This window comes from Callithrix jacchus, chromosome 15, assembly GCF_049354715.1.
Source record: "Callithrix jacchus isolate 240 chromosome 15, calJac240_pri, whole genome shotgun sequence".
NCBI classification, from domain to species: Eukaryota; Metazoa; Chordata; class Mammalia; order Primates; family Cebidae; genus Callithrix; species Callithrix jacchus.
The window spans coordinates 38,263,447-38,277,142 of record NC_133516.1 but is presented as its reverse complement, the minus strand read 5'-3'; the positions used below and the strand labels follow the sequence as shown (position 1 = coordinate 38,277,142).

Here is a 13,696-nt window from a genome sequence, read left to right as displayed (position 1 = left end):
CCAGGAAACCCATCTCACTAGCAAGGATACACAAAAGCTCAAAATAAAGGGGTGGAGGAAGATTTACCAAGCAAATGGAGAGCAAAAAAAGCAGGAGTTGCAATTCTCATCTCTGATAAAATAGACTTTAAAGCAACAAAGATCAAAAGAGACAAAGAAGGCCATTACATAATGGTAAAAGGATCGATACAACAAAAAGAGCTAACGATCCTAAACATATATGGACCCAATACAGGAGCACCAGATACATAAGGCAGGTTCTTAATGACTTACAAAGAGACTTAGACTCCCACACAATAATAGTGGGAGACTTTAACACTCCACTGTCAATATTAGACAGATCAACCAGTCAGAAAATTAACAAGGATATCCAGGGCTTGAACTCAGACCTGGAGCAAGCAAACCTTATAGACATCTACAGAACTCTCCACCCCAAATCCACAGAATACACATTCTTCTCAGCACCACATCACACCTACTCTAAAATTGACCACATAATTGGAAGTAAAGCACTCCTCAGCAAATGCAAAACAACTGAAATCATAACAAACAGCCTCTCAGACCATAGTGCAATCAAGATAGAACTCAGAATTCAAAAACCAACCCAGAACCGCACAGCTTTGTGGAAACTGACCAACTGGCTCTTGAATGTTGACTGGATAAACAATGAAATGAAGACAGAAATAAAGAAGTTTTTCAAAAGCAATGAGAACAAAGACACAACATGCCAGAATCTCTGGGACACATTTAAAGCAGTCTCTAGAGGAAAATATATAGCAATAAGTGCCTATATGAGGAGAATGGAGAGATCCAAAATTGACACCCTATCGTCAAAATTGAAAGAGCTAGAGGAGCAAGATAAAAAAAAACTCAAAACCCAGCAGAAGACAAGAAATAACTAAGATCAGAGCAGAACTGAAGGAGATAGAGACACGAAAAACCCTTCAAAAAATCAATAAATCCAAGAGCTGGTTTTTTGAAAAGATCAACAAAATAGACAGACCACTAGCCAGACTGAATAAAAAGAAAAGAGAGAACAACCAAATAGATGCAATAAAAAATGATAAAGCGGAAATCACCAAAGACTCCACAGAAATTCAAACCATCATCAGAGAATATTATTACAAACAACTCTATGCACATAAACTAGTAAACCTGGAAGAAATGGATAAATTCCTGACACCTGTGTCCTCCCAAGCCTAAACCAGGAGGAAGCTGAAACTATGAATAGACCAATAACAAGGGCAGAAGTTGAGGCAGCAATTAAGAGCCTACCACAAAAAAAAAAAAAAAAAAAAAAAAAAAGAGCCTACCACACACAAAAAAGCTCAGGTCCATATGGGTTCACAGCCGAATTCTACCACACACACAACGAGGAGCTGGTACCATTCCTTCTGAAACGATTCCAAATAATGCAAAAAGAGAGAATCCTTCCCAAATCATTTTATGAGACCAACATCATCCTGATACCAAAACCCGGTAGAGACCCAACAAGAAAAGAAAACTTCAGGCCAATATCCATGATGAACATACATGCAAAAATCTTCAATAAAATATTGGCAAGCTGATTGCAACAGCAAATTTAAAAACTTATCCATCATGATCAAGTAGGATTCATCCCGGGGATGCAAGGCTGGTTCAACATACGCAAGTCTATAAACATAATTCACCACATAAACAGAACCAAAAACCAAACCCACATGATTATCTCAATTGACGCAGAGAAGGCATTCAACAAAATTCAACAGCCCTTTTTGCTAAAAACGCTCAATAAACTCGGTATCAATGGATCGTATCTCAAAGTAATAAAAGCTATTTACGACAAACCAACAGCCAATATCATACTGAATGGGCAAAAACTGGAAGCATTCCCTTTGAAATCTGGCACTAGACAAGGATGCTCTCTTTCACCACTCCTACTCAATATAGTACTGGAAGTTCTAGCCAGAGCAATCAGGCAAGAAAAAGAAATAAAGGGTATTCAAATAGGAAAGGAGGAAGACAAATTGTCTCTATTTGCAGACGACATAATAGTATACCTAGAAGACCCCATCGCCTCAGCCCAAAAACTCCTGAAACTGATAAGCAACTTCAGCAGTCTCAGGATATAAAATCAATGTGCAAAAATCACAAGGATTCCTCTACACCAATAACAGACTTAAGCCAAATCAAGAATGAACTGCCATTCACAATTGCTACAAAAAGAATAAAATACCTAGGAATACAACTCACAAGGAACATAAGGGACCTATTCAAGGAAAACTACAAACCACTGTTCAACAAAATAAGAGAGGACACAAACAAATGGAGAAACATTCCATGTTCATGGTTAGGAAGAATTAATATCATGAAAATGGCTATACTGCCCAAAGTAATTTACAGAATCAGTGCTATCCCCATCAAGCTACCATTGACTTTCTTCACAGAACTGGAAAAAACCACCATGAACTTCATATGGAACCAAAAGAGAGCCCGCATAGCCAAGTCAATTCTAAGCAAAAAGAACACAGTGGGAGGCATCACACTACCGGACTTCAAACTATACTACAAGGCTACAGTAATCAAAACAGCATGATACTGGTACCAAAACAGAGATATAGACCAATGGAACAGAACAGAGGCATCAGAGGCAACACAGCATATCTACAACCATACAATATTTGATAAACCTGACAAAAACAAGCAATGGGGAAAGGACTCCCTGTTTAATAAATGGTGTTGGGATAACTGGCTAACCATATGCAGAAAGCAGAAACTGGACCCCTTCCTGACACCTTACACTAAAATTAACTCCAGATGGATTAAAGACTTAAACATAAGACCTGGCACCATAAAAACCCTAGACGAAAATCTAGGTAAAACCATTCAGCACATTGGAGTAGGCAAGGACTTCATGACCAAAACACCAACAGCATTGGCAACAAAAGCCAAAATAGACAAATGGGACCTAATCAAACTTCACAGCTTCTGCACAGCAAAAGAAAGAGTCACTAGAGTGAATCAGCAACCAACAGAATGGGAAAAAAATTTTTGCAGTTTACCCATCTGACAAAGGGCTGATATCTAGAATTGACAAAGAACTCAAACAGATTTACAGGAAAAAAACAAACAAGCCCATTCAAAAGTGGGCAAAGGATATGAACAGACACTTTATGAAAAAAGACATATATGAGGCCAGCAATCATATGAAAAAATGCTCATCGTCACTGGTCATCAGAGAGATGCAAATCAAAACCACATTGAGATACCATCTCATGCCAGTTAGAATGGCGATCATTAAAAAATCTGGAGACAACAGATGCTGGAGAGGATGTGGAGAAAAAGGAACACTTTTACACTGTTGGTGGGAGTGTAAATTAGTTCAACATTGTGAAAGACAGTGTGGCGATTCCTCAAGGCCTTAGAAATAGAAATTCCATTTGACCCAGCAATCCCATTACTGGGTATATATCCAAAGGACTATAAATCGTTCTACTATAAGGACACATGCAAACGAATGTTCATTGCAGCACTGTTTACAATAGCAAAAACCTGGAATCAACCCAAATGCCCATCGATGATATACTGGATTGGGAAAATGTGGCACATATAAACCATGGAATATTATGCAGCAATCAGAAATGATGAGTTCGTGTCGTTTGTAGGGACATGGATGAATCTGGAGAACATCATTCTCAGCAAACTGACACAAGAACAGAAAATGAAACGCCGCATATTCTCACTCATAGGCGGGTGATGAAAAATGAGAACACATGGACACAGGGAGGGGCGTACTAAACACTGGGGTCTATTGGGGGGAAAAGGGGAGGGCCAGTGTGGGGGGGGGAGCTGGGGAGGGATAGCCTGGGGAGAAATACCAAATGTGGGTGAAGGGGAGAAAGGAAGCAAAGCACACTGCCATGTGTGTACCTATGCAACTGTCTTGCATGTTCTGCACATGTACCCCAAAACCTAAAATGCAATAAAAAATTTAAAAAAACAAAAAAGATGGCACTGGGGGGACACAGCTGCTCTTTGACAAGAACAAGTGTGAATATCTTACTTCTTCATACCATATTTCTTAGAAAACTAAATGAAGTTAATAAATAAAAATTCTGGGGGTTTTATTAACTACAACTTTTATAAGAGTTTTTGATTTGGTCATAAAAATTGATTAGAAAGTTGAGGTCCACATTTACCTCTGGATCTTTTTAATATAGAAAACAAAAGGGGAAAAGGACCAGTAGAGTCATATTCTCTAATAATTTTATATATGTGTGTGTGTGTGTGTATGTTATACATATATATAATTATGGTATAATAATTTATTTTAGTTTTGTGACCTTGAACATTTACCCTCTCTGAGTCAAAATTTTTTCGTCTGTGAAATGGAAGAATCGAACGTAATGGGATACTTTTTAAGTTCCCACTAATGGAATTTAACATCTTGGCACTGCCATCCTTCCCTCCTCTCCCAGTATCTCTGACTGGTTTAGCTCTCCTTGTCATGATCTAGAGATTATTTAGAATTGGCAATAAATACTTTCTGTTGAAGGTGGGGTTACCTAAAATAGTTATAGATGTAAATGGATTATGACTATAAAAAGAATTGTGATCATTTTGTTTCAAACTCTTTTGGAGAAAGATCTACATGGGATACTTCTGCCTTCCTAATTTCCCAACAAAAACAGCTATAGGCAAACCATTAATAATTCACACCATCATTGAGTTTGGTCCAGGGGCGCACAAGAAGGTCTATTTTCATCTTACATTAGGTCACCGAGGCCCCATTGAGCCAGCATGGCCTGCCAGCAAGCACCCAGAGTTTATCTATTGATGCACTCACCATCCATTTACCTAGAGGGAGGTTTCCAGAAGAACACCAGTAGGTGTCAGGCAGCCAGACTTAGATGATTTGTTAGGTTTTCTATAAACCTTGAATTTTGAAATGATGATGGTGTCTCCAATTTGCTTCCCTCAGCTGGATGGGGAGTGAGTGCTGAGAATTTAACCGTCAACGCTTGATGCTAAAGCATGAGCTCCCTCCAGCCTGAAGGTAGACTTCCAAAAGCCTCATTCTCAGAGGTCATTTTAGCAGAAGACTCTATTATATGTACATAATTATTGGGTTTTGAGGATAGTCTAAATAAGCCCAAAGAAGCCTGAAAAGCCCATATGTTAGGGGAAGGCTAAGTTAAAAGACTTAACTATATATGTACTTCTTTCTCTCCTAACAATTCCAAAGAAAGGAGTCTAGGTTGATAGAGAAGTTCTACTCCATGTTATCTGTCATAAATCCAGGTTCCTTCCATCTTATTCCTCCTCCATCTCTAGCAGAGGGATTTAAAAAACGATGGCTGGCTAAATCCAGTCCCCTACTTGTTTTTATAAATGAAGTTTTATTGGAACTTAGCCATGCCCACTCGTGTAGTGTAGATATGTTTGTGCTACAACAGTAGAGCTGAGTAATTGCAACAGAGTTCATATGACCCAGAAAGCTGAAAATGTTTACATATAACCCTTTACAGAACAACTCTCTTACCCCTGCCCTAGCATGGCTGAAGTTGGGTCTGGGCCACATCCCTATTTCACATTCAGGAAGGAACAAAAAGAAGTCATTGAGAAATCAATGATGGAAAAGTGTAGGCCCAGAAATCAACACATCACTTCTTCTCAATTATATTGGCATGAACATAGTCTCACTACCATATCAACTGTAAGGGAGTTTAGAAAATATCTAGACAAGGAACCAAGTACTTAGAAAGAAGAGAAACTTACTCTAATACCTGGCTCAATGTACACATCTCATGATAAGTATCATTTATTATCTCATTTAATCCACTCCTCTTCATCTGGGTCATCCTTCACTGTCCTTCACATGTTGAATTAAATGTTACTTCTTCCAGGAAGTCTTTGATCTCTATTATGTAGGGTAGATGCTCCTTGGAGCTTCTTTAGCCCTCATGTATCTCCTCAGTAGCACCTCTTCCTCTTTAGTATCATTGATTTCTTTTATGCCCAAATTCCATGTTTAGCTCCACACTTAGGAGACCCCTTAGGCATGCCTGCTGAATGAAGGAGTGATCACTGTGGAGTAGTTACCACTAGCATTTCTCATTTTACAGATAAACACACTTAAGCTGAGTGAGGATAAGTCATTTGCCCAATATCAGTTGGCTACTTAGGGGTAGAGCTGGGACCCAAACCCAGGTGTGTTGGCCTTCAAAGCTCATGATTTTCGAGACAAGCTTTCCCAGCCTTGCTACTACTGGCCTGGACAGTTCTTTGTTGTAGGGGCAATCCTTTGTATTGTAGGATGCTTAATAGCATCCCAGGCCTCTGCCCATTGGATGCCAGTAGCACCCCTTCCTATTTGTGACATATGTCACCAGACATTGCCAAATGTCCCTATGGAGCAAAATCACCCCGGGGTGGGAATCTCAGGGCTCAATTATATTGCTTCTGAATTTTGCTTAGACGTCTAGAATCTGTGATTCCTCTGCTTCAGCTTGGTGGTGACCTTGTAATTCTTCCTTCCTTTGGACAGTGATTCTCTTCTTAGTACAGGTCACAAGCTCCCTCATCCCTCATTTCTTCTTTTCTTCCTCTTCCTCCTCCTCCTCCTTTTCTTCCTTCTTTCTTCTTTCTTCTCCTTCTTCTTGCTCTGTCGCCAGCCTGGAGTGCAGTGACATGATCTCAGCTCACTGCAACCTCTGCCTTCCAGGTTCAAGTGATTCTCCTGCCTCAGCCTCCCCAGTGGCTGGTACTGCAGGCATGCACCACCATGCCCAGGAATTTTTGTGTTTTAGTAGAGATGAGGTTTCACCATGTTGGCCAGGATGGTCTCGATCTCTTGATCTTGTAATCCACCCACATCGGCCTCCCAAATTCCTGGAATTACAGGCATGAGCCACCACCCCTAGCCTTTCTTTTTTATGAGACAGAGTTTTGCTCTTGTTGCCCAGGCTGGAGTGCAGTGGCACAATCTTGGCTCACGGCAACCTCCTGGTTTCAAGCAATTCTCCCATCTCAGCCTCCTGAGTAGCTGGGATTACAGGCACATGCCACCATGACCAGGTAATTTTTGTGTTTTTAGTAGAGACAGGGTTTCACCATGTAGGCCAGGCTGGTCTAGAACTCCTGACCTCAAGTGATCTGCCCGCCTCAGCCTTCCAAAGAGCTGGGATTATGGCATAAGCCACCACACCAGGACCCTCATATCTTCTTAGATACCAGACTTTCCTTCCTCAGCACTCTACCATATGCTCTATCATTTTTGTAATGCTTCACATGAAATGTAGTGTCTCATTGCCTTTCTCCTCATAGTAGACTAAATACTTCAGAATATTTTCCCCAGTTACCACCCGTGGGTGACACAAAGTGACCCTGAGTAGGCCCTTGGTCGGTTTCTGTTGAGTTTAACTGCAGTCATTTGAACCAGACAGGAACCAAAGACTAGGAGGAAACTATTAAGGGAGAATTGTGAGCTGGCTTTCTGGCTGGTGCAATCCAATCAGAACCATTTATTTTAGGGGATTCCAAACCTAGAGATCTCTCTGCTATCTCCAGACTAAACTTCTTTCTTTGTATTGTCATTGTGAATAAGAGATAATTTCAGAGCACATCTGGTATCACCCCTTTTTAGTTGTGACAAATGTCACAATGATTTCCTGTGAAATGCAATGCCAAGTGACATCCAAATATGACTGTACTGTCCTCAGTCTTCTGCTTGCTGGTGGTACTCATCAATCATTTGAGCAACTCCAAGTCCAGAGCTGGGAGTGTTCATGTAGTGACTGGATACATATGACATAAGGCTCAGTTCTAAGTGTGGGACCTCAGGGGAGGTATTGAATCTCTCTGAGCTTCCATTTAGTTACTCAACTAATATTTATTGAACATCTGCTGTGTGCCGGGCACTGTTAGAGATAGAGCAGTAAATGAAACCAACCAAAATCTGAATCACTTAAGGAAGAGTCTAATGGGATGGGGAGGGCACAGATGATAAGTAAGTTAAGTAAAATATGTAGCAGGTGACATGGTAATAAAAATCAAACAAAAGGAATTAAAAACATATACTTGGTGACTGCTGTGAAGATTAAATGATCTCATGTATGTTATGTCTAGAAGAGCATTGCATTGGCATGTAAGATTAGTAGGGTCCCTCTCTTCTTTCCTTCATTGTTTCACCTATAAGGTAATAATAAAAATTTGTCTCCTGTTTGAAGGTAGGATGCTAAATTTAAGTAATTCTGATGCTAATTCACATCGTGTGTGGCTCTGTTGCTTTTAATATTTATAAAGCGCTCTCATCTGCTTTATCTCCTATGAGTTGTTACACTTCAAGTAGAATACCAGTGACTCCGAAAGACCTCCTGAAGCCAGCAGAACAGTTGCATTCAGGCACCTGGTCCAAGCAGGAAGTGGATCGCCTGTCCTTGATAAAACCAGCTAGGACTGAAGCAGTGGAAAGAATGATGGTGGCTATTTCATTTTGGGGCATGGCTGTTGGTTTCTAAAATCCATTCCTGCGATGCAAGGTCACTGGATTCTGTTAGTCACCCGAGGGCAGATTTACAAACAGGCTTAGCACACTGGCTTTGAAGTCAGTCATATCTCCTGATTAGAGTCCTGGCTCTGCCCGTTCATCCTGGGATCACAAGGCAAGGAACTCACTTCACTATCTCTGTTCTCTCACAGGGATGCTGAGAGGATTAAAGGAAGTAAGGCAAATAAAACAGAGATGCCTAATTGTTTTTCACAGCAAACAACCAGTAGACTCCTAATCATCCTCTTTGTCTCTGGGATTAGGCTAACACTCATTGGCCAAATGTTCTTTCTAAGTCAAACCAACAGCATCTCACCCCATTGTCTCAACAGTAGAGTCTACTCTCCTAACCAGACCACCAGGAGGACCTAAAGGAATGTGCTCAATGGGTACGAGAGAGCATTACTCTGTGAGTAAATGCAAGCATGTAGCCAAAGCTATAAAATTACCCTTTGAGGGTAACTTGGATACAAAATGAACCAGATAATTGTAGCCGCTTTACTGGACCAAGAGGATGTGAGAGTGATTAGATTATATTGTTTGTGTCATTTATTTATAATTGTTTTCAATCTCTTACTCCCTTTCAGAATGCTGCAGACTTTCTAATATTTGAAAATATACTACACATAAAAAATTTGGAGAACTGCTGCAAGATGCAAGAAACAGAGAAAATAGCTTAAATCTTGTACCACTTACAATCAATAGATAGTGACTGCCAGAGCACATGTTGAAAACTATACCAATGCGGATCTGAGCTCTGAGAAATTTCTAGGATAACTTAGTGATGTCTGCCACTGTGGCAGGCGTGGAGAGTGGGGACTGAAGTGTCAGGTTTTGCTCTCTTTAGATTTACTTGTTGTTTTGAAAGTTGCTAAAAAGCAAGAGACTAAATCATGACTTGTTTCTCCTGCAATCAGTCCCATCATGGAGATAGCATAACATCTGTTCTCAAAATGAACCAATATTCCATGACTGTGTTTACAGTTTGACACACCAGTACAGTTCACAGTTGTTAACTTTATACATAAATATTTATAAATTGAGCTCTGTGCAATTTCATTCTGAATTAAGAAATATTGGCAGTTAAACTAATATAAATCAACAGGGGACCAGATACAAAATATTCTTTGATCTTTGCTTGAAAAAAATAAATGATGCCTTTGCAAAAAAAAAAAAATTACCAGAAACTCATAGTAAATATTCATCTGTTGAAATGCCTTTGATTTGAGCATTTTTATTGGCAACTGGAGTTAGAAGTGTAGCATAAAGTTTTGTTAGTATTTTTCATTAGTGTTTTTCCCAGTAAATGCTTGTAATATGGTACATGTATATTCATCTTTATGTTTAAGTGTGAGGTAGGGAGGCCATGGGTGAATATATCATTTATTTAATTTTTCATCTATCATATAAAAAATTTTAAAATTAAAATTAAAATTATTTAATTTTACTAAAATTGCAATTGAAAAGCCATAAATTCAGTTTAGAATAGTAGGAAGTTAATTATCAACACTCAAGGCTTAGAGAGAAGAATATAATGGAAATTGCAGGGTATCGTGCACTTGATTACTGGTCTTCCTTTGAAGCCACCCATGACCTTATCAGATTTGTTTAGTATCACCACCATACTCATATTTTTCCCTGGCATCAGAACAATAGAGTTCAGAGGTCAAGAATACCCGCATTCCACATGAGTAAACTTTTCATCCTTTGAAATCATAATGATGTATAGTCAATAGCCAACCATACCATATATTCAGGAAGAGAAACCAGAACATTGAAGCTTGCATGGACTCTTGGAGGCTGTGATGCTGGAGATGTTTGTGAAAGTAGTCAGTGTCTTTGTGAGAACTTGTAAGTGATAGTGGGGTAGTTCATAGAAGGATATCTAACTTTCTGTTTGTTCTTCAGAAAAAAAAATATACCCTAAACTTGCTGATTTTCCTAACAAATAATGGTTATTCCAAGTGGAGGATTTGAAAACTTCTGAAGATTTTGTTTCTGTGTTTATAGTCTGGGTATTTCAATATAGGACAGGAGTTTAAAATTCTCAGTAAACTTTTGAAGGGAATAATGAAAACCAAATATTTCTTCCTTACTTGAAATGAGTTTTCTACCATTTAAAAAGCACCCAGATATGATGCTTGTTCTATTTTATGTGTCAATTTTATCAAAATCAAAATATTTTGTCAAGGTGTATTTTCTTAATAGGCTTCTAATATGCTTGTGCTGATAAAAAATGACACGGCATTCCCACATTTTAATTTCTCTATCTGGGTGTTCTCCCTATCTGAACTTCATATCTCCCCCTTCCCTATACTTAAGATCACTATTCTAAATAATATCCTTATTTATTTATGACCTATTCAATGCATAATGCATGAGCAAGCACAGTTCCCTGGCATAGAGTAGACAAAAAGCATTTGTTGGGAAAAGGAATAATTAAATGTGACATAGGCAGTTAATAATATTCAGGATATTAAATTTGTATCTATAAATTTATAATTGAATAAATTTACCTTTTTATGAATTGTAGATATATACTGTGATATTCAGTACAACATCCATCTAGATGGTCTGTTTGAGCTCTAAATACATTAGTCATATGTTCATTTAATTCTGAGATTTTTTTTCCCTGTCTTCTACACCATCTAGGGTAGTGGTTCTCAGAGTGTGGTCCTGGACTAGCAGCATCATTAGCACCCAGGAACTTGTTAGGAATGTAAATTTTTGGGCCTTGCCCCAGGCACACTGGATCTGAAGCTCTGCAAGCAGGGCACAGCAGTCTGTGTTGTAACAAACCCTCCAGGCAGGGCAGGCTTCATGGGTGGGCTACTTGTGTGGTCACACAGGCCCCTGCACTTAGAAGAGCCTTGTGCTTGGTTTAATGGTTCTGCTATAGCCATCTTGGAATTCTTAATAATTTCTTAACAAGGGTCCCACATTTTCATTTTGCCCTGGGCCCAGCCAAATTATAGTCAGTCCCAGTTCCAGGTGATGTTCATGTGCCCACTTAGAGGACCTCTCTCTTCCAGAAATATTGACTCTCTCTGGGGTATCTGATCAGTTGGTCATTTGATTATAAATTCAAACCGATTCAAATGATTCAAATTGTTCTGAGGAAATTGGTCCTGAGAGAAGGTAACACTAAGCTGTATTAACATTTCTGTTAACGTAGTAACCTGGTTTTGAGACAAACCTTTGGCTCTTTCTTGGGTTTCCATAGAAATTGTTCAAACATTACAACAAGAAGTAGCATGCACCTGACTTTTCGCATCCCTCTTGGACCTCTTTCTCCCTGGTTACCAGAAAGTATTCTTATAAGAACTTTTTCTGAGCCCATCAGGTGCTTTCAAACAGTTAACCAGTTTTGAATCCACAGGGAATTTCCCCAGACTTTACCCAGGTCTGGGAATTACCCAGGTCTCCGTTTATGGGCGTCTTAAAAAAAAATCTCTTTGTATGGCTATTGGTTCATAGACATTGTGTTAAGTAACATGTAATCACAGTGAATGGGTCGATCGGTTCCCAATATAAACAGATATTTCAACTTGAGATAATTCAAGAAGCAGTTTTGTACAAAAGGATTAATTCTAAAGGTGTGGGCATGATACAGTGGAACATTAGGGTTTGTTCAGGAACCTAGTGCTACAGTGGCAGAAATGTCACTGCTTCTAGGCCCGAAAGGACAAAAGAGGAGAGGTTTTCACACCCTTGAAGCATAGAGAGTCCCTTAGAGCTGCTTTAAGAAGGATAAGAAGGATAGTAACCTTCTTTTGAGGGATACAGCTAGTCTGAAGTGAACTTACTGGGAGGAACCAGGGGAGTAAAATGTGCTAACCTCACTTTCCTTCCTACATCTATCTCCTGCTATTAACTCAACTCTGCTGGAAGCCTGAGAGTGCAGAGCCCTTTGCTACCATTTGTGTATGTCCCCTGTTGGGAAGAAAGCAAGTAGAGAAAAGTGGAGATGGATCTAGAAGGGCAAATGGACAATATCTGGCACTATTCACTCATTTGCCTCTTGGCCTCTACTCTTGTTTTTCAGCAAGGTGAAAAGTTGGTGCTCCCAACATGAGGGAGGTGTGAAGTCACCTAAGGTCTTGTGTCATTGTGAGATAGTGTCACTTCGGCCGTAATCTAAAACATGAGCTATCATAAGTATTGTCTTTTTTTTAATAAGGTAGAAGTGGGCGGGGGGTGGAAGGGGAGAAAAAAGTGACTTAGTGGTGACTTAAAACATAACTGCTATAGCTCCTTTCTCTATAACTGACCACAAGGCCTCATTAGTAATCACATTTCCTTCTTCCATCATCCTGCAATAAGGGAAGTCATCTTAGTCCTTGATGGCTTTAACTTGACTGGATTACCACTGTTTTCACTGACCAGGTCTTTTGTTTAAGGGCACTCCAGTGAATCCCTGGGTTATACATATTGCCTTCCTTATCCCTATTATATATATATATATATATCCCTATTATATTATATAATATATATATTATATATCCCTATATATATCCCTTCCTTATCACCATTATTGCTATATAATATATATAGCAATATAATAATATATATATTATTATAATACATATAAATAATATATATATTATATAGCAATAATGTGACTGTAGGGTCAATGGAATGAAGAGCCCAAAATGACCGAAGGAAAGTCTTCATTTCTAATTCATCATATCATGTTAATGTTCTCTGATGGAACAAACATTATTCCAGTGGGGTATTAGGTGTTTTGTGAGAGGGGCTACACCTACCTCTCCCTCAGTTTTTCCACTCCTGCATCCTTACTGTGAGAGAGATGGCATCATACAGTGGCTTCTGATTTAAGGCAAATACTGCATTCCTATAGGAATGTATCCTAACCTCTTTGTGTGTGGCCACTCAGCTGTTAACTAAACCAGGACTTCCGTAGAATGGATCCTTTGATGCACTGCATGTGGTAAATGTGTACCATGATTGGAGGTGATGTTGTGTAGGATGCTGTGTGATAGATAAGGTATTTTGCATGTCTAAGAATTATGGTCCTGGATGAATACTGAAGGAAAAGAAGGAAAATCGACAAACAGAATGTTTCTATTCTATGTAAATCAAAGTAGTGCCCTCTTCAAAGTCGAAGAAGTCTAGTGTCATCAATGTGTCAGGAGGTAGCCAGTTAGT

General features: G+C 39.2%; 1 protein-coding gene across 50 annotated transcripts in view; it reads left to right on the top strand.

Moving 5' to 3' along the window:
* The window catches only part of ERC2 (ELKS/RAB6-interacting/CAST family member 2), a 973,896-nt gene that overhangs the window by 669,563 nt on the left and 290,637 nt on the right, over positions 1-13,696 (top strand). The gene's annotated exons all lie outside the window — the stretch shown is intronic.